Source organism: Caretta caretta, chromosome 10 (genome assembly GCF_965140235.1).
Source record: "Caretta caretta isolate rCarCar2 chromosome 10, rCarCar1.hap1, whole genome shotgun sequence".
Lineage (NCBI taxonomy): Eukaryota > Metazoa > Chordata > Testudines > Cheloniidae > Caretta > Caretta caretta.
In genome coordinates, this window is record NC_134215.1 from 59,118,566 (window position 1) to 59,141,533 (window position 22,968).

Genomic DNA, 22,968 nt, shown 5'->3' on the forward strand with positions numbered 1-22,968 from the left:
AAGCATCTGGCAGTTTGGATTTGGCCCGTTGTCCGCCAAAGTAAAATGCTTTTAACTTTCAATGAGACACTTAAAAAGTTTGACATTAATTCCACAAATACAAATAAGTTATGGTGATAGACCCACTGGAGAGACCTCACTGAAAATTCTGAAAAACCAATCTCTTCATGTATTTATTTTCTGCATATTTTTCCCCCCTTTTTAATCAATCACATATTTCATGGCACCATTTCACTAGAGATTTCCAGATCTCCAAACCATAACCTAGAAGTGTTGAGAACGCTCCGATGTGCAAGGAGGAAAAAAGAGGATTTCATAGTTCTTGAACTAGTGTCTAACAGGTGTGATGAACCTTACATAATTTTTAGCAAAACATTGCCATTTTGCCAACTAACTGTGTTGACTCAGGGGATGTGATTGTATTGGAATGACTGTTAATGATGTAAATATAGCAATTGATTTAGTTGACACTGGCAAGATTGGCAAATATGGTAGTAAATGTAACCAAGCATCAATGTGTTTGAAGAATTAACATATGTCAGACCTTTCTCCTACAAGACGGAACAAGTTTGCCAGTTACTAAGAACAGATTGCAATAGGTAACACTGCATTTTTACTGATTGCATAAAAGCTAATGTGGTAATTTCATAAAAAATTGGGCAAGAGTTCATGATTACATCTCATACTTGTCCTTAAGAAAATATATGTAGTCCAACCATAACATAAACAAAAGCAACTTCAATCACTAACTTTATTTACATCTGTTTTCCTGACAGTTCCATTTACCAATTATAATATTGCATAACTTGAAAACTGCAGGTAAAATACTGATTATAATAAAAAGTATTCTTGTATTGTCTTAAATGGTTTAGATATTTTTATTCCTATTTATTCAGTTAAGTGTGTCTGTGAAAGTGAATAGTGATGTGCAGCGAAATGAACTTATATGATACACAAAAGTTCAGAGTCAACATGTGATGAAACTGAAATGAACATCTGACAATTGATGTGGGTCGGAGGTGTGATGCTGGTGTAGCGAACACTGGTGCAACCACTAGTTTTTCAGACATCAAAGTTTTTAAGTATAACCCTTATACCATGAGGAAACTGTTGGGATTCAAGTATTTTTTGATTTAACATAGCTATTATTCAGGATTTCTCTAGCTTTTTTATTGGAAGTACATACCCCTCCCACACAAATGTCAGACTGCAGCCAATGATTAGCATCAGCCCTACCAATAAGAGAATGGTAGCATGCCTCAGGAGAGGAAACATATAACCAGCTATTATTGGCTTTTAGATAGCTGAAGCAGTGAAAGAAGCTCCAACATCCTCATGCTTCCAAGCTCTGCTTTTATCTGTTTGGCTTTCAACACTGGTTTTCAGAAAAGGAAATGTGTCACTGTTTCCTATAGCTTTGCTATCTCGTGGCCTGCAAAAACTTTACTATCACTCCATCACATTTTAGTCTTAGGGCTTCTGAAAGCAAATTCCTTTTAGATCTATCACCTTATCTGCAGAACCCATGGTGCCACAAATATTGATTAATTATGCTATCAAAAACTAACTAAACAATCCTGCCATTGCTGTATCATTGCTTTTGGCTTGCTCCAGAAAACTCATCACCACCATACGGCGTTGCAAACAGATTCTCTGCGGAGCAGTGGAAATGAAAAATATACTGTGAATATTCCCAAATTTGATATTTCAGTTATATCAGCTGAAGCACCAATGCTACTAACCCCAGATTATATGCACCAAAGCTGTTTTATTTCAAGGCAACATCAAACTAGAACAAACCTGAACCATAAAAATTAAAATGTGTTTTCTTTAAGAGCTATTTCTTTTGTTTTTACTTGAATTGTCTCTTTAAATATAAGATGTCCATAAGATCACCTACAGGAGGGATGGGGACAATAATTACAAACTACAGACAGAGTGCCAAATGCTTTAGTCTGCCAGAGGAAGATGAATTGTGGGTAGAAGGATTGTGGGTATGGGTAGGTCAGCACTACTGAAGTAAAAATAAGCAGTAAGACCCTGTCAGAGTTATGGGGCCTTTTAACAGGGCTAGGGCTCAGCTGCATCTGTACCAGACAGAAGTGTCCCACAAGGGTCACGTGACTGAATCAAGCCGCTGAGAGATCAGAGCAGCCTGTGGCTCAGATAGCAGGGAGAGCAGATCTGTGAGTTAGCACTCCATTAAGAGCAGGTGGCCCAATTAGGAGATCAGTCTGGGAAAGTATCGGAAGAGCTCCAGGAGAAGGAGAACACATGGCCATTTTGGATTATGGGCATATAGGCCAGGTGTTTAGTTGTTCCAGGGATGGTCATACTGGGTGGGCATGTGTTCTCCTATATACCATTTTGTGTGGGAGTGCAGTGTCCCTTTCTGACAAGGGAAAGAAGAGACTGATCAGAATCCAAGAAAAGGGCTGAATACAAGGTGAAAGAGAACAGATCTTCAGAGGGAAGGCTGCGCCCACTGGAAGAGTCTGGGGAAGAAGACTTGATCTTGACTGTATACTGGACTTTGAGTCAGTGGCGGATTAGCCACTGGGCCCACTGGGCCAACTGGGGGGCCCCGGAGCCCTAGCCGCTGGGCAGAGGAATCCCCTGATCCCACTCCATGGTAGCAACACTAGGCGGGGGAAGCCCCTGAGCCCCAACCCTACTCCCCAGCAGTAGCGCCAGGGGGGTTAGGGTGGGGGAATCCCCCCAGGCGGCCCCGGCCTGACCCCGGCAGAAGCCGTTGGGTGGCAGGGGAAGGTCCCAGAAGCACTGGGCAGGCAGGGCAGGAGAAGCCCCAGTGCCCCGACCCTGCTCCCCCGCAGAAGCACGGGAGAGTTACGGGGGAAGCTCCTGCACCTGGATCCCTGCTGCAGCCCTGGGACTGGAGGAGCTCTCACTCCCTGCTGTACCCCAGGGCTGTAACAGGGGACATAGCTTCTCCAGTCTTGGGGTCACAGTGAATGCAGGGAGGCAGAAAGGAGCAAAAGGGGTTGTGGGGCTCTAGGGTTGCCCACTCTGACTGAAGCTATTATGGGAGATTTTTTTCTTCCAACATAACAATGTCATTTTCTTTAAATATCCTATTAAAATCTCCTGGATTGCTTTCAATAGTCATCAGGAGATTGATTCCGATTCCAGGAGACTCCAGGCCAAACCTGGAGAGTTGGCAACCCTAAATGGGGGGACCCTGGGTGGAACAAGAGTGGGCCCTGGGGAAGGGGCAGAAAGGGGTGAGGCTCTGGGCAGGGCCGCAGGCGGATGGGGCAGAACAGGGACAGGGTCACAGGCAGAAGGGGTAGGGAGGGGTCCCCCCCACTTGCTCTGGCCCAGGGCCCCAGGAAACCTTAATCCGCTTCTGCTTTGAGTTAAACCCTGGAAAGGGTGAACTTTTAGACTTAGCCAGGGGGCTAAGTCATTGCAGCAGCCTGACCGCTCTGTGAGTACTGGGACAAACACTAAGGGGAAACTGAGACAGAGCCCTCACTGGGTTCGGCGAGACCCCGTTACAGACCCTGTGACTGTTAAGTCAAAGACAAAAGCAGAAGAGGAACTGCTTCAAAATTACTATGGCAAAATAATTTTAAACTTGCCATTGTTTAATAGACCAATATCAGACAGGTAAAACCATTACACTTTCCCTGCTACCAATGACATTTTTCCAGTGAAATAATGGATTTAAATATTGAAATTTTTATACTGCAAGACTGGTGCTTCATTTTTTCCTCTTTTAGGTATCTGTCTTTAGGAAGCAATGTATTAGTGGAAGATGCAAACAGACATCCATAAACAAAGGTGGCAAAACACAAAATTGATTTCCATAGTTACATCACAGACCCTAGCCAAACTTATGTGTTGCATATTACACAACTCTCTCGGTCCACTCTTGCTGCTACTTGTGCCAGTGAAGGTGCTGTTCATATCATATCTACTGGCAGTGGTGCTCTCTCCAAAGAATTCTTCTAGAATAGTAAATAATTGCTGTAGATTACAATTAATACAGAACTCTGTACAAAGCTGTCACAACATAAAAATTAGAAGAACAAGCGTTTGTTGCTCCCCTTTCATCTCAAACCCAGCACAGACCAAGAGCTTATCTGCAATGAGGATTTCAGCCATTGGTGGCCCGCCACTGATATAGCTGCGCATAGCTAGTGTAGAAATGCAAAACCATGATTAGCATCAGTGCTGCTTATTACTAGTTTCAAGCAGGCTTACCTCAGTCAGTGCCTGGACACCAACAGCTATACCTTGGGCAAATCCCAAGTGCAGACAAGGCTTAACATACAGACAATTTTCATAAACTCTCATAAGAGCACCACTGAGGGGAGACTATACCACTTGGATTATAGCAAATATTCCTGAAAACAGCATTTCATCTAGCTCTAGGGTTGAGTGGACTGATATACTAGCCAAAAGATACTGAACCAAAGTGCCTCAGAATGGAGACTGATTAAGTGCCACATGCTACTCAAAACTGACAATCGATGGGAGTGCTCAGAACAACTAGGAATTCCTCAGGATATAGAGCTCAAATCCCATAAGCTGTCAGAACTGCTGTCCTGTGCCAAAGACCCACAAAACGATCCTAATGAACCCACTTTCAATCTTTGTGGATCTCTGAGAATAGCATGCCAAGAAGCCCTGGGTAACTAAATGCTCACCAAGCCCCAGACCAACATTAAAAAGAAGTATGCAGGAACCCCTACCACAGATATCATGGCAATAACAGAAAATAGAAACCAGGGCTACATAAGGAAGTGAATGGAAAGAGGGATTCTTGGGTTTTCCAAGAGAAGCATCACAAGATGTGTCAGGAAGTCAAATGGCCAGAAGGGACGCACAATAAAGACATCAAAACAGAAAACTTTAACAGTTTCATTCACCTCCTGTATCTCAGCAAAAACTGCCCCTTCAGCTGTTATGACTGACAGGAGGGTTTCAGACAACATGCAGAATTTGATCCATTTTTTCAGACTAAAAGGACAGTTCAGCTCACCATTAACCAGCCAACTAGTCTGCTAGTCACCAGCCAGCTAAACTTCTTCTCAATGGACACCCTTCCCACCTTGGCCTAAAACCAGCCACAGCTCCTAGTCAATCTCAGGGTCCCCTTCTCCCAAGGCATTGGGAATTTGTCCTATTTAGCAATTTGACAGGTTTTCAGAGTAGCAGCCGTGTTAGTCTGTATTCGCAAAAAGAAAAGGAGTACTTGTGGCACCTTAGAGACTAACAATTTGTTAGTCTCTAAGATGCCACAAGTACTCCTTTTCTATTTACAAGTATTTCCTTTTCTCAATAAGCTTGTCTCCCAGCTCTGATGCCAGAGGGCCAATCGACGGTCCAAATGACAAAAGACAGCCTCACTGACCAAATTTTTCCTGGACTGTAAAAACATTGGGTAAACTAGCTACCATTTCTGCCAGATGTTGTTAGTTTCAATACAGGGAAATAAAATAAACAACATGGAATTTGAATTCTCTTTAAGACTTCCAGGAACACGAAGAGTCATTGAACAAAAGAAAGGGCGAAACAGGGAAGGCCAGGGGAAAGGAAAAAAATGCAAGAGGATGAACAATGGAAGGAAATGACAAATTCTCCTAAGTTTCATTTTTTCAGGTCTCCAATTCCATACGTTTCCGCATAATATTGGAGTTTCCTTTCTCATTGTGTATGATATTATCTTGCAACAACTACACAGCTTCCAGGTATTATGATAACAGAGATACAATGACAAATCTAATACAATAGACATTTGCCTCATCATACTGAGTCTGATCCAAAGCACTTTGAAAACACTGGAGAGACTCCCACTGTTTTCAGTGGGCTTTGGATCAGAACCTTAAAAAGCAACATTAGCACTGAATACTTGCTGGCTAACAAAGCATGGAAGAAAAAAAGACTATCTACACAGCTCAGTAAATTCACAAAAAGCAAATAAGTAGATAAGAACCAAACGGCACTAACTACGGTAGCAAGTCTCTGGAAGAACAGGACAAAACCCAGATGTTCAGGCTCTCAATCCTGTGCTTTAAACTCTAATCCATGCTCCCTTTCTCTGAACACATCATGGTCTTGAAATGAACTGAAAAACTGCAATAAGAGTAAAGAGTGTTTTAAATACTTTAGTTAATATTTTCAGAAAATGTAAACAAATCTAGAAAAATATTTAACTCTAAAAAAGAAAATCTAGTTTGCAGAAACCAATACGTTGTAACAATACTAGTCTCCTCAAAATCAGCTATGGCATATTTGCATGTATTTACACAGGAGAAACATGCTCAATATTTAATTAGCAGGATGTACATGTGATTCAGGGACCAAAGTGTTAATATGCATGAAACAGGCTCTTTGTTGACTTTAGCTAGACAGCAAAAGCCACCAATGGCAAAACAGAAGAAATGCAAACAAAACTACTCAATACTTGAAAGCTTTCAATAGCATACTAGCAAATGTGGTTTGATATTACAAAACCATGTGTTTAGTAGTCCTCAAAGAAGAAAAAGAAAGTTATTACTACTGACAAATTAAGATTAACAACTAATCTCCACAAGAAAAAGATATGAAACTTTAAGGCTACGTCTACACTTTAAGGTCTCCCGTGTAGCCACTCTATGTCAATGGAAGAGAGCTCCCCCATTGGCATAATTAAACCACCTCCAATAAGCAGCAGTAGTGGGAGAGCATCTCCTGCCGACATAGCGCTGTTCAAACCAGCACTTCTGTCAGTGAAACTCATGTTCTTTCTCACACCCCTGATCAACAAGTTTTCCTGACAAAAGTACTAGTGTAGACATAGCCTAAGAAATGATCATGCAAATCAAACAACCAGGGCCGGCTCTAGGATTTTTGCAGCCCCAAGCAAAAAATATTTTTGGCCGCCCCTGCTTTTTTTTTGTGCCCCCTCCACCCCAACTCCACTCCTTCCCAACCCCTTCCCCAAATCCCCGGCCCCGCCTCCTCCCTGGGGCGTGCCGCGTTTCCCCCCCCCCATTGCTTCCTGTGGCTCCCCCCCACACGCCGCACCCTAGCTCACCTCTGCTCCGCCTGCTCCCCTGAAGACGCCGCCACTCCACTTCTCCCTCCTTCCTCTCAGGCGAGGGAGAGGCAGCACGTTCAGGGGAGCAAGCGGAGCGGAGGTGAGCGGGGCAGGGGAGAGCGCAGGAAGTAACGGAGGGGGAGGTAGAGGAACCACTCCCCACCCCAGCTCGCCTCCGCTCAACCATCGCCGCCTCCCCCAAGCGCACCGCTGCTCGGCTTCCCCCCCTCCCTCCCAGACTTGCCACGCATGAAACAGCTGTTTCATGCGTGGCAAGTCTGGGAGGGAGGGGGGAGAAGTGGAGCGGCGGTGGCGTGCTCAGGGGAGCAGGCGGAGGCGAGCTGGGGCACATTTCGAGGGGCGGCATGGCTGGCTCCGGAACGCCGCCCCTAGAAACGTGCCGCCACAAGCACCTGCTTGTTTTGCTGGTGCCTAGAGCCAGCCCTGCAAACAACATAAACAATCAGAGCTTAAAATTCTCAAATCATCACCAACAAATGTTTTCTTTTTGCAGTGAAACTTCTGAGTTTCACCGCAAAAAGTCATTGGCAAGTAGACGCTTCCACAGTTTTTGTGCAAAAAAGGGACTTTTTCCACTTTAAATGGCAAGTGTCCTAACTCAATGGACATGGGGAGTAATCACTAGAGGCAAAGACACTTTGTAAAGGTCTGGGGAACTTTAAAGGTTAACATGGGGAAGACTGCTGCTGTTTCAGTTCTGTACATCCATCTCCAACACTATCAGTTTGGTACCTTTCACACACATCGCTGCTATTCAAATGGAATAGTTCTCTTGTGTAATATAAAGGGACTGAACTTTTTTAGAGTCACATAATAGGATTTGTTTCAAAGGTTTAATAAAAAGTGGAAAATGATACAACTGTTGTTAAACAATGGAAAATTGTTGTTGTTAAAAGTGGAAAATGATACAATAAATGTGCATGCATCTTTAAAGCACTGTTGACCTCAATTTGTCTCATACCCTTCTAATTCAGAGACACTATTCATCCTCTTCTGGTTGTATTTACCTTCCTGTATGTGCAGCAACAATAAATATTCAGATCCTGTACTTGGTATATCCTCGGAACAAAAATTTGTGTGAAGAATGTGGATTTGATTAGATTGCTCCATATCAGAAACAAACAAAAATACACCCAATATTATTAGCTTGGCTGTAGAGAATATACAAAAGAATGACCAGTGTTATTTCTGGAATGCAAACGCTGATATCATAACAAGTTTTTCTGCAATAATTTGCAACAAGAAGTTTATAACTGGCAAAAATTACAACCCATTGAGAACTACAAAAAGTCTTCCTTCATGCATTAGGTATTTTCAATTGCTGTTTGGGATGAATATATTTTCCTTTCAGAATGTCACCATAATATTATGTATACTTTAAACACCTCATAAATATTGAGTCACAAATTTTAAAGAGTACCTCAGAGAACAATAACATAACTTTATACAGATTGGTAATTATGGTTTGTTATAGACATGAAATAACACAAACATAGGTCTTTTTTGTGAAAAATTATTAAATCAACTCCTCCATATAGGTTTGCATCACTTAAAAAATATTCAGAAGTTTTCTGATCTTCTTACAATTTACTCTCAGAAAGAGCTACTATAGATAGCATTTTTATTGAGAAAGAAAAATGCCACAACAGCATTGAATTCACCAACCATGGTGCATGGAGGTATAGTCATACTGTATTTTAATAGTACTTTCATTCAAGATAATACAGATCAAAATCAAGGTGCCTAATTAATGTATGTCCAGAAATAAAAACTATCTTTGCCAGTCTGATAACTGAAAGGCTCTGCTTGTAAATTGTATTTTGTAGCTTGGCATCTGTCAACTGACAAAAACCAGACCAAACCAAACCTAACCATGAAATATACAAGCATGTTGAAATGTCATTAAAAATGTAGGGAAATTGTACATATTGGGTTTTATTTTAAAACATTTATGAAAATACACTCTTTGATACTTTATGTCACAGTTTTAAACAGATGTTCCTTGCATTTAAACTTTCAGACAGAAAACTAACTTCTAGTGCTGATAATGGATTATTTATATTGACATACAAGTCTGTGCATCAGATGCGATATGACAGGACAGTCTTTATTGCGTTATTTGGTTTACGAAAGGAGGTTAAACATATTTCTTTTCTTTAGTGGGTCAGTTATTATTTTCTTACAGTTATTTGTTAAAGAAAAAAAGCTATGTTTATCAAGGAAGAAAATTCAAGGTCTGGGATTTCTCTCATACTAGCTACTTTTGGTTTGAGTATCACATTTTTGCTATGTAGTTTCAAAGGAGTAAAACTGAGTGGTGCTCTGTAAGGAAAATACACAAAGTTCTTTTCAAATGCATAAGAGATATGATTTTCAGTAAAGATCGGAGCAGTGTTTTTACATAACTTTTCATGAGACTGATTTTTAAGATCACTATTTTCATTACCTAATAAAAACAAATTCCTCTCTCTTGTTTGTGAAGTAAAAATTATCACAAGGGTGTGTACTGATTCAGCTGCTTATGGGAAGTAATTAATTCTAACAAATTGCTTACTTTTCAAAATATTCTACTTGCTGCAATTAAATAGAAAATGTATAGCCCAGAATAGACAACCTCCAACATTTTTTGAAGATCAAAAATTTAGTTGCAATTTAGAACAATACATTTTTTTGTTTTCTGGCTGGCACCATTGTTCCAGTGCTTCATGTTATGCCAAATTTTATTGAGCAACACTTTCACCTGGAGAATTTGAAAACAGTCCAAGAAAGTAATAGCTTGGCTTTTTGCAGTTGTATTGTATTGGACTAAGCAGCTGGATTTACTCACCAACAAGCTTTCTAAATCCAATCATCATCTCAGGTTAGTCCAAATTTACAGGGGCATTAAATTAAAGATCCAGGGGACCTACTCAGACAAGAGTGAAGCCAGTTCAACTCCACTGATACTACCAAGCAAAGCCATTGCAAAAAGAGGTTATGTCAAAAAAATTGTCACACTACACATTTTAATTGTGTAGTGTGACACAATTGTCACACTACACATTTTAAAGAGTACCTCACAGAACAATAACATAACTTTATACAGATTGGTAATTATGGTTTGTTATAGACATGAAATAACACAAACATAGGTCTTTTTTGCCTTTACTTGTAATTTCAGCCAAAGGATTCTATTTAATCAAAGCACCTCAATTAACATTTTCGGGAGGAATGAAGGAGATGGATTTCAAAGTGAATTTATCCCAGATTCAGCCATCATTGGGCATGATCCTGCAAATAGGACCTTGTATATGGTCCCTTCCTCCCACCTGGAGTCCCTCTGAAATATGGGTGGGAGGAAGTGTACAAGCACATGGTTCTGTTTGCAGCATCAACCCCATAATTTATGGGACTGTTTATGTGAGCAGGGCTGCAGGATCAGGTACTTAAGTAGTTCATAAAATGCCATTTTGCCAGCTGCTTACTTTGGTTCAGATGAAACCTATATTTTATGTCAATTTGTATTATAATCCCCATTATAATACGGGGATTATAAACATTTCTGTGGGGCTAAACCTTGGTACTCACAATCTTTTCTTTATTTAAAACAAAAATATTTGAATCTTTTACATAATTGTATCACATTTTTAAATGCTTACCAGATCTGGACAATAGTTACCAAAACCCCCCACAACATTCTCATCACTCAGAAATTGTTTAATTTTTCAAATGAAATTGTTGATTTTTTTTTTTTTGGCAATAATAGGAACCAGTCCTATTTCTTGTTTATAAAAAGAATTTATCCAGATAAGCTCTAATGTTTGAAAATTCAATACTGCTCTTTATAATGTATGTTCTTCTATAGCAGATGGTTCCTAGGATGTGATACGATAGTTCATAAAGCACTCTGGCAGAGGCACACTGAAGGTTTAACTGGTCAAAAGTCCATTTTAAAAGTGCTAGAAAACATGTTTCTTCGCAGCTGCTACTAACCTTTTTTAAAGGCAAATGACATGGACTTTATGAGACGCTGCTTTACAAGAAATAACTTTTTGATATCCTGTAATTCAGAGCCCCATGCTCTCCTCCATGGCTACCCACAGAAGAGAGAAGCACTGTCATGCAACATGCTCTCCCCCCCACAACACCATAGAAGCCCATCCTCCATGGAGGGTCTGCAGGTTCCAACCTTCATGGAATTGAAGGGGGCAAGTAATTGTGCCAACTGGTCTCTTGCAGATTTTCCTGCACCAAAATCTGCAACCTCAAGCTATATTAGATTGTGTTGCTGCTCCCTTCACACCGTGTACCACCTCACACTCTTTCTAGGAGGGAGGGGGGATAAATAGGAGGAGTTAGCCACATCGTGGACAGAGACAGGAAACAGCTTCAGCGGGAGCCACCTGTGAAGATGCCCCTTGCCTTCTGCAGATTCTCCAAGGCTCTCATTGATCTCAGAGGATTTGCAGATTGAGTCTTCTTATATGGGAAAGTCAGGGGCAGGACATACCATGCCCCTTCAACAGAAGAGCAGTAGTAAACCAACTCCTGTAGAGGAGAATGGGGCCCTAAATAGGGTTCCAGGTATCTGGTTTTCGACCGGAACATCCAATCGGAAAGGGACCTTGGCAGCTCCACCAGTTGGTGTGGAGCTGGCAGGCTCCCTACCCGTCTCCATGTGGCTCCCAGGAAGTGGCCAACATGTCCCTCTGGCTCCTAGGCATAGGGGCAACCAAGGGGGCTTCGCGCAATGCCCCTGCCCCGAGCACCAGCTCTGCAGCTCCCATTGGCCAGGAACCACAGTATTCAGTGGAGTGAGCGGGGGCACAGCCTTGGAGAAGGGGCAGGGCAGGGGCAAGGGTGTTCGGTTTTGTGTGATTAGAAAGTTGGCAACCCTACCCCTAAATCTTTACATGAATACTAACAATTCTGAGCCGTTAGGGTCTAGCATGGCAAATGACATTCAGTCACATGGTAGTTATTTTCAATAAATCTTTTAGTTTTTGTGCTATTTTATGGAAGAGAGAGAAAATAATTCACTGCCCATAGTATTTAACTGCTGCAGTAACACAGTATTTACTATATCAGGTTAGACTTCTGACCATCAAGTCTAGCACCCTACCTCAAACAACTACCTAATGCTTCACTTGATGAAGAATGGGAAATTAGACCAATGGGTTTTAAAATATTTGTTTCCTTTTGTGAGCAGCCAAAAAAAGCTTCATATCCCAGCTTCTCTCCCTACCCATATGAAATGAAAACCCTGTAACAGATTTCATACTTGCACAGTCATGGGTAGCTAGGAGCCCTGACCATACAGCATGTATTATTCACAGCTCAGAAGGCGGCGGTACCACCACCTCACTGAGAGATTTATGCTTGGTATCACACACTGATGGGGGACTAAATCAAGGCTGAAGGCCACCTTGAAGACTGGGATGGTTTATGACGACAGGCAGAATACAAGCATACTACTATTAATTCTACAAACTGCACACAAAATTGCATTAGTGTTCTATATTCTGCACAAAATGTTATAGAGAGATGAGATCACTTTGAAACGGAGCATTGATGCCCCTTCTATCCACCAACTCGAAAAATAAAACTCTCCTCACAATCCTGAAACTTCTAGAAGAGGAACACCTGCCGTTCCCAGCTACCATTGAACTTAAACCAGGGCCAGTCCTGGGTTTTACAGGAAACCTATGTAAAGTAACCCCGCCTAGCAATCACTTCATCTATGACCAGGTTTCCCATCTCTACACAATCATGTTGTCCTGGACTCCAGCTGCATTTTTGTAACCCCTCATTGTACCCTTATGAAGGGGTCTGCTCCCTTATCGACCCTCACCCTTGCAAGAACCAGAAAGCCAGGAGATTGAGCCAAAGCCAATTTTCCAGATGGGAAGCATAACTTGGGAATTAATTCTCTGCTACGACATGCAGGTATCAGACAGGAGAGCCTGAGCTGGGCCTTGTTACTAGGTCCTGTGGGTGAGTAATGTGGGATCTCTGGAGAAGTTGATCCCTATTCACTCACAAATCACTATGAGCGACCATGAATGAGGTGGAGTCCAATGTGTGGAATTTTGTGCAGATTATTTAATAAGAATTTGCATATAATCATAACTTTCAGCTGTGTAGACACAGTGCTGGTGAAAGGCATGGACTGGGTGCCCTGGTGAATTAAGCCCTCTGTTTATCCAACAGGCCTCAGCAGGGCTATCTTCTCACATACACTGCCCTGGAAGCATGCATGCCTCAGTCCAGATCGGGAGGTGGAAGAGAATATCTTCTAGAGGAACAGGGGTAGTTCAGTTTCCATGGTCTACGGCATGCAGTTCTTGGCTTCTGCTGACTCTGCCAGTTAGTATAAAATTAAAGCTGGACAGAAAACAATCTTGCCCTCCTGAGAAAAATTTCAAATTTTTGAAAAACTTTAATTACTATTTGGGATGAAAGGTCAAAAAGTGGAATGCCAAGAAGTCAGGAACCATGGGAGCCCAGGGAGGTTCAAGAGCTGTGATGTGGGAGCCGAAACTGAGACCCTCCAAACTAATCACACTATCCCTACTGGCAACTTACAGTGAAAGGCTCAATTGCACCTTAGAAAAGCCCTGAGTAAATCCTAATATCACACCTTCAAAAATGAGGACAGCTATCTGGGAAAAAATGGATTTATTAAATCAAGTTCTGACCTTTAAGATGCTTGCACAAACAGGTTGGTTCACTCTCTGCTCACACAGGCAAAATCTCCTACACCCTGCTTTTAGTCTTCCTCAAACTTGTAATTAAGTGCACCACCCTGTTCTTGAAGGAACAGCTCTCATTAACCAAAATACAATTACTATACATATAACAATAAAGCAAATATTAACATAATATCCAACTTCACTTCTAAATACAATATTTTCCAGTCTGAAATCAACTGTAACTATTCTAAGTCCTCGCACTTATGACTTTTCCCTACATGGGTTTGAACATAGGATATTTAGATCATAGAACAGACCTCCTGCACTCCAACTATAGGAGTAACACTTGTGGGGTAGGCACATTGTTATCTTCTATTAAGTCCAGCATACCGTGGAAGACACAACAAATACTCTGCCAATGGGTTACACAACTGAAATGTTGGGCGTCAGGATTTCTGGTTATGTTCCTGGCTCCCGGAGTAGAATATAGTCACACTAGTGATTAGAGACAGCACAGCCAACTATAATGATGACCCTCTTTGAGTTATCTGCAGGGAATGAACCTGGGACCTCTGGATCTAGAAGTATGAGCCTCTACTACTTGAGCTAGAGAACCAGGTCCATTAGCAAAGAGGTAACAGAAATCACACAAACCTGTAGGAGTCCAGCCACTACAATTGGTTGGGTATTTTCCATTGAAAAATGGTGGTTTTGTCAAAATCTTCAATTTTTCAGTCTCGAAAATCAAAAAAATATTTGATTTCAAGTCAGTTCAACTCAAATTGGAATATTTTAGTTTTTTAACCAAAACATTTAGTTTAAAATCAGTTCAACAAAACAGTTAGCTGCATATCCATATCAGCTCAATCATGTACAGGAGTTGTCGTTCAGGCCCCATATTCTCCTATGGGCCAGGCTCCATGGGGGACTACCTCTCCCAGAATTGCAATGCAGCTTTCCCTTTGACCGAGCTGTGTGTGTTACCACCATGGGAGTCACATGACTCTAGGTTCCTTATGGGAGATATATAGTCCAGCCATGGAGCCTGGCCCACAGGGGAGAATGGGAGCATCAGGCTTCTGAATTGCATCTCTCCTAAGGCAATGTGCCACTATGGGAAAATGCAGTTCAATATCGAACTGACTCAAAACAGTTTTCTTTAAACAACTATTTCTTTAAATTATCCATTTTCTTTACATTACTAATACTCAATCCATTAGTTAGAATGTCAGTACACCTGTCACCAGATGACAATACAGGAGACTTATCTATTGGCCTTGCTTACTGCAAAAATTAAAGTTTTATTTTTTAATTGGAACCTCCTGACTTTTTCCTACAACACACTGAATTATGATGTATTACTGTCATGCTATTAATTTTATATTATTAAATAAAAAAGCCATCATTTTAAGCCAGAAAAAAGGACATTTCCAAATACACCAAATGTTAATCAAAAGCAAATCTGTAATTAAATTAAATTCTACCAATTTATAAACCATCATGAATCTAAAATGTAATTGTGAATACAATTTATTCTTCTGTAATTTTTCTGTTTCTATTCATCCTGGTCTACATACAGATTTTGTTATCAATATAATAGCGTTAGCTGGGGCTGGGTTGTTTTTTTTTTAATGGAAATAGTTATACTAGTACAATCTCCAATGTAGATACAGTTATACCAATATCAGTGTGCTTATATTAATATAAACTTATTTCCCTTCTAGTACAAGATAAGCTATAGAAGTATAAAACACTTTTATTCCAGTATAATGGCACCCACACTTGCGGGGTTCTACTACTTTAGCTGAACCGGATAGTTAAAGCAGTACAACTTCTCTGTATGTACAAGGCCCTAATGGATTTTCGAAGACTAAAAAAAAAACCCAAACCCAAACTCTAAACACTTATCTCAGTATTAATTGTATATATATGCTCACATTCAATTTCTCCTTTGATTTTCTCCCAAACTTACAAAAGAATTGAAGAGAAATGTGTACCCAGCTATGCTACTAAGTAGAATTTTGTCTTCTACTGCTAATGCTGATTTTGTATAATCCTGTTAAAGTACAACCAAAAAAATGGCAACAACTATAGCTGAATAATATGGGGACACTTACAGGTTCTAAAAGAAGTTTGTACTTTCAAGTACAATAGCTGGTTTGTATCCAAACATCTGATACGACCCACCCTTTCTCCACAAGAGGTTTTTCGTTGTTTTACTACATTTTCCTCCAATTGTGAATCTTGAAAGCTTTTTATTTTGTTCCAAAAGAAATTATCTTAATACAGCTCAATGATATCATTGTTGTGTAAATAAATAGAGTATCCTGTACATATTTTTAGAAGCCTAGAGGCAAAATCTGAAGTTTGTAAAAGAAAGTCTTTCAGAAAATCTTTCTTACAGAAATGTAAACAAAGACTGCTCTCAGTCTGTTTAGGGATGCTTTGCCAGTGCTGCAAGGACACAAAACGTCTTTATATTCCTTAAAGGGTGATAAAAAACAAATTCCTTCAAAGAGAACCTGAGGCCTTGTCTACATACAATAATTGTACTGCTTAAATAATATTGGTTATAGTTAAAGCTGTACAACATCCCTTGTGTGAATCGCAGTTATACCAGTATATAGTTTATTTGGATTCAGAAACAAGAATAAACTACATCAGTAGAAGGCACCTTTGTACCAGTACACCTGTATTCACACTAGGGGATAAACTCGTATAACTATATCAGTAAATAAAGAAATAAATTTTCTACCCATAACTGACATAGTTATGGTCCTGGGGCCAGTTTTGTTCAATATCTTCATTAATGATCTGGAGGATGGCGTGGATTGCACCCTCAGCAAGTTTGCAGGTGACACTAAATGGGGAGGAGAGGTAGATACGCTGGAGGGTAGGGATAGGCTACAGAGAGACCTAGACTAATTAGAGGATTGGGCCAAAAGAAATCTGATGAGGTTCAACAAGGACAAGTGCAAGTCCTGCACTTAGGATGGAAGAATCCCACGCACCACTACAGACTAGGGACCAAATGGCTCGGCAGCAGTTCTGCAGAAAAGGACCTAGGGGTTACAGTGGATGAGAAGCTGGATATGAATCAACAGCGTGCCCTTGTTGCCAAGAAGGCCAACGGCATTTTGGGAGGTATAAGTAGGGGCATTGCCAGCAGATCGTGGGATGTAATCATTTCCCTCTATTCGACATTGGTGAGGCCTCATCTGGAGTAGTGTGTCCAATTTTGGGTCCCACACTACAAGCAGAATGTGAAAAAATTGGAAAGCATCCAGCAGAGGGCAACAAAAATGATTAGGGGGTTCCAAAGAGGATGGATCTAGACTGTTCTCAGTGGTAGCAGATGACAGAACAAGGAGTAATGGTCTCAGCTGCAGTGAGGAGGTTTAGGTTGGATATCAGGAAAAACTTTTTCACTAGGAGGGTGGTGAAGCACTGGAATGCATTACCTAGGGAGGTGGTGGAATCTCCTTCCTTAGAGGTTTTTAAGGTCAGGCTTGACAAAGCCCTGGCTGGGATGATTTAGTTGGGGATTGGTCCTGCTTTGAGCAGGAGGTTGGACTAGATGACCTCCTCAGGTCCCTTCCAACTCTGATATTCTATGATTATACTGGGACAACTGTGTCTAGACCAGGCTTTATAAAAAGAGCTTTATATAACCATTCATCTAAAATAGTATACAAGGCTGATTCCTTGGATAGAGAACAAATGTTTGTAGCCTGGAACAAGCGAATGGGGATTATCCACACTAGACTTTACAGACACGTTTGGCACCTCGAGTTAATGGGTAATCAATTAACTTGAGGTACAAAAGTCTACTGGAGACAAGCCTGGGGACCTATCCCAATAGGTAGTTTTAGTACCCAAACAGCATCAGGCCCACATGCTCCAGCAATGGGCACATAATAGATTTTTTTAAAATCAGTAAATGCAATATATGCTGTTTGTTTCCTCATGTTTCCGCTTATTTACCTTCAGTTCAAAATATTATTCTACATTTTTTTCCCCCCTTCATTTTACAGATCGAGTCCCTTAGCCCAGTTTTCACTACAAACTCAGGAAATTCAGTTAAGGTTTCAATGAAAAGCAACCCAAATATGTTTAGAAGCCTTAATTATGCATTTCCCTGCTTTAATATGCTTGGATATCTTTTAACTGTAACTAACTTTGCATTCCCTTGGGTTTGTAATTCTTGGTTTGGGTTGGGGATAATTACAATATCATGGTAATGATTTTTACCTTTAAGTTACTGATCTTGACTCTCAACATTAACTCCATTTGAATGTAGTTTTTGTCTAGGAATTGGCTGCTTTTTAAATTTATACACAAACACAAAACAAGAAACCCAAAAATAGTTTTTACCATGTGGTATTCTAGTTGAAATGGGCTTGCAGCTGCTTTGCCCATCATCAAAGTAGTACAAAGCAGCCAAAGTGTTCCAAAGCAGCCGAAGTGTACCAGTAAGTCTGGCACTTAACTGGCATCCGGTGTACTTATTTAGAGAACTGTGTAGTGAAGTCAGCACTATATGAAGGGATGGGGAAGCCTAGTCCCAGAGTCCCAATGTCTCTGTGCTTGTGGGGCTCCCCACCCACACCTCCCTCTGTCTCTTCAGCAGTGCTAGCTCTTTGTACACAGAAGTTGAGGCAGCAGCGCTATGAGGTGCCTTTCAAGCACTGATGGCCAAGCTAGCATGTAATTATGGAACCCTTAAAGAACAGCGACAGTTGGGCCAAACAATATGCCGTAAGAATTATGAACACATGCACATCTCCCTTATATCACTGACTCACCACAACCAGTAGAAGTTTGGCATGCAAATTAGATGCACAAGAAGGGTGGGATTCATTCAGTTGCCTCTGCTGTCACAATAGACCCCATGTCTTTTGAACGGAGTTATTCGTAGCCTATACAGTTTTAACGAATAGGTTCAACAATCATCAATAATTCAGCTTAACTACAAGCAATTTTTTCACATATAGCCTATGCACAAGATTGTAATGCATATTAACCATATGGAAAATTTGAAGGGCCTGTGTTATTCCATTACTAAGATCATTCGGGACAAAAAAAGACTGATAGATGCTTAAAGGCCCATTTTAAAATTAATTTTAACTCAACTCAATTAATGGATTCACTTGTTCTCAGAAAATTCATTCTATACTTGATGAGTACTTCCTATAATTTTGGGGAGACTATGCTGTATTTTTCATAAATAATAAAAGTTGAATCCTTAAATTCAAAATGGAACGCAATCTTCTATGTACACACACATATACTTTAAACACACAAACACACACACATATACATATATGGTGTTGTGTGCCTTTGCAATCATTACAGTTCAGTACTTATGCAAGTTATCTTGTGGATTTCTTTCACCTGTTAGTCATTCAGACACAAATAATAAATCCCAGTTTCCTTGAATGTTCAGAGATATATTACTGTTTGTTTAGACATTCCCCAGGCATCAGGGGAAAGAAACAGATACACCCAGCAAAAAGCTTCAGCAAATTCTTTCCCCTCATTAAAACTGAGAACTTTTCCTCATAGTTTGATTCACCAAAGCAGGGCAACGCTCTCTACCACACTGGTGCCATCACAGAAGAAATCAAACTTATTTTTCATTGCCATTACCAAATCTTGATTAAAATTACTGCATTTGTTTTTCAGATCTTTCTCTTCTCTTTACGCCTCTGTGTCCCCTTCATTTCTCCAGCTGGGGATCGTTCTCATTTCTCTGGGGTTAAACTGTCTTAATTATCATTGTATTCTTTAAACTCTTAGCTTCATATCGGCTAGTTCCTTTTAACTAAATCAACCATGCAATTTTAAACACGGAAACCTGGCTGGATTAAGGACTAAGCACAATAGGCCTATGCCTAGGGCCCTAAACTCAGAGATCATAAGACAATGAAATGACATCATCACACTCAGCCGACATGTCACAACAGACCTAGAAGGCATAGGACAGCATTTCTAAAACTGGGGGTCCCAACTAAAAAGGGTTCATTGGAAGGGGGCCGTGAGAGTGGCGGCTGCTGCTGGCAATGCCACCGTTACTTCTGCGCTGCTGCTTAAGGTTGCCAACTTTCTACTTACACAAAACTGAACATCCTTGCCCCGCCCCCTGCCCCACCTGTTCTCCGCCCCGCCCCCTCCCTGAGGCCCTGCCCCCACTCACTCCATCCACCCCTTTCTCTGTCGCTCACTCTCCCCACCCTCACTCACTGGCTCACTTTCACCGGGCTGGCTCAGGGGGCTGGGGTGCAGGAGGGGGTGAGGGCTCCGTTTGGGGGTGCAGGCTCCGGGGTGGGACCAGAAATTAGGAGTTCAGAGTGTGGGAGGGGGCTCCAGGCAGAGTCGGTGGGTTGGGATGCGAGAGGGGGTGCGGGCTTCGGCTGGGGTGGGGCCAGGGATGAGGGGTTTTGGGTGCAGGAGGGGGCTCCAGGCTACGGAGGTGGAGCCAAGGGGTTCAGAGTATGGGAGGGGGCCCCGGGCTGAGGCAGAAGGGTTCGGAGGGTAGGAGGCGGATCAGAGCTTGGGGAGTGAAGGCTCTGGGGTGGGTCTGGGGATGAGGGGTTCGGAGTATGGGAGGGTGCTCTGGGCTGGGATCAAGAGGTTCAGAGGGCAGGAGGGGGATCAGGGCTGAGGCCAGTGCCCAGGAGGGGGGTCGGGGTGCGGGCTTCAGGCAGCACTTACCTCTAGCAGCTCCCAGAAGCAGCAACATGTCCCCCCTCCAGCTCCTACACAGAGGCGTGGCCAGGCAGCTCTGCGCACTGCCCCGTCCACAGGCACCGCCCCCGTAGCTCCTATTGGCCGCAGTTCCCGACCAATGGGAGTGGTGCTTGGGGCAGTGGCAGCATCTGGAACCCACTGGCTGCCCCTACATGTAGAAGCCAGAGTGGGGGACATGCTGGTTGCTTCCTGGGAGCGGCGCGGAGGCTAGCAGAGAGCCTGCTAGCCCCGCTGTACAACGCTGTCAATCGGATAGTAAACGGCCTGGTCAGTGGTGCTGATCAGAGCCACCAGGATCCCTTTTTGATCGGGTTTCGGGTCGAAAACCGGGCACCTGGTCACCCTATGCTGCTGGCGGTGGCACTTCCTTCAGAGCCAGGCAGCCAGACAGTGAATGTGGAGAACCGATTTAAGAGTCTGCCTCAGTTCCCTGGAGTTGCGATTGAAAAAACTTTGTGCTTCAAAATAGCAGCACCCCTCACATTAGGTGTCCAGATACTTGTTTGTATATAGTTGTGTATAAAGCAACAGGCCTTGGACAATGCTATGGTTATTGCCACAATCACTGGAAAAGGCTTCCAGCTCTCCAAACTGTACCCTGTTGCCAATTTTCTTTTTTCAAAAACTGTGTTTCTTAAATACCCACATATTTATTCATAAAAACTGTTGGTTTACACTTTTTTAAAGGCTTCAGCACCTTCCACTGGAGGGATAATGATTACACGCTTCATTTAGTGCTCCTATGAGTATATACAGTGATTTGCTAACACTTTTTTGGGTGGGGGGGATGAAGTGGGGGGAGAGTTATCATCACAGCCTGAAGTATTTTCAAAGCAGGACCCAGCAAAAATGTTTGAGAACCCCTGGTCTAACCTGTTCTTAACTCCAGTGGTGGGGATTCCACAGCCTCCCTTGGTAACCTATTTAGTGCTCAACTATTCTTGAAGTTGGAAAGTTTTTCCTAATATCTAACCTAAATCTTCCTTGCTGCAGATTAAGCTTATTACTTTTTGTCCTACCTTCAATGAACACAGAGAACAATAGATCACTGTCCTCTTTACAATAACCCTTAACATATTTTAAGATTGTTATCAGGTCCCTCCTCAGTCTTCTTTTCTCAAGACTAAACATACCCAGTTTTTTTAATCTTTCTTCATAGCTCAGGTTTTCTAAACCTTCTAACACTTTTATAGTTCGTCTCTGGACTCTCTCCAATTTGTACACATCTTTGTGAAAGTTTGGCATCCAAAACTGGACACAGCACTCAAGCTGAGACCTTACTGGAGCAAGTAGAGTGGAATGAACCTCTCAGGTCCCAGGTACAACACTCCTGTCAATACACCCAGAATATTAGCCTTTATCACAACTACATCACATAATTGGCTTATATTAAATTTGTGATCCACTATAACCTCCAGATCCCTTTCAGCAGAACTACCACTTAAATGTAGTTGTTCATTTGATTTTTCTTTCTTAAGTGCAGTACTTTGCACTTGACTTTACTACATTTCATCTTGCTCATTCCAGACCAATTCTCCAATTTATCAAGGTCCTTTTAAATTCTAATCCTGTCCTCCAAAGTGCTTGCAAACCCTCCCTGCATAGTGTCATCTATACATTTTATTAGCATACTCTCCACTGTTATCCAAGTCATTAATTAAAATATTGAACGACCTCTTATCTACTCCTTTCTTTTTTTTAAATAGATCATGGTGTATCTTTTCCTGTCTTGTTTTCAGTGCTGGTATTTGTCTCTCCCACCACATCAAATATTCCTCTCTCTTTCTTTCCATATGTAGTGTGATCTAACTTCCTCCTCTATATTTTCTGTCCTCTTCCCCCACTATCAAGCTATAAATTAGGAATAATAATAAATAGCAGCAGCATTCTCCAGGTTGGAGGGAGAAATAAAACAAGGAAACAGACTCTGAGGAGAGGTCTAACACAGTTTTTGGATTGGTATAACCCCTAGGGTGGATGCAGTTCTACTAGTATAAAGGTGACTTTTACCAGTATAACTTATTCGCCTTCATGAACAAGAATAAGCTATAACCATATAACTACCTTTATACCAATGTGCATCCCACAGGATTTGTATTGCTTTAACTATGCTGGTAGAAGTAAAGCAGTCCAAATTTTGGATGTAGACAATTAAAAAATGCAAGAAAAGATAACCCATGATCTATAATAGGAAATAAGAGAGCAAGTGGAGTGATGCCTGAAAGAAAGGAATATTTAGCAAGACAGGTAATCAATTACAAATAATAAACAATAAAAGTTCATTCCATAGATAGCTGTCAATGGTAACATTTTCAGTCAGTCTATTGTAAATGGTACACATTGTTTTATTTCTTTAAATTACAGGGACAGTGGCTGCATAGATATTTTTCACCTTGGCTAATGGCTTAGAAACTTTCGCCACCATAAAAACGTCAGTTAGGAGTGGCATTCCCGCCCCCTGCCCTGCCCCCAACATTC

At 41.6% G+C, this 22,968-nt stretch overlaps 1 protein-coding gene across 3 annotated transcripts in view; it reads right to left on the reverse strand.

Annotated features, from left to right (window-relative positions):
• The window catches only part of CGNL1 (cingulin like 1), a 106,800-nt gene that overhangs the window by 70,434 nt on the left and 13,398 nt on the right, over nucleotides 1-22,968 (reverse strand). The gene's annotated exons all lie outside the window — the stretch shown is intronic.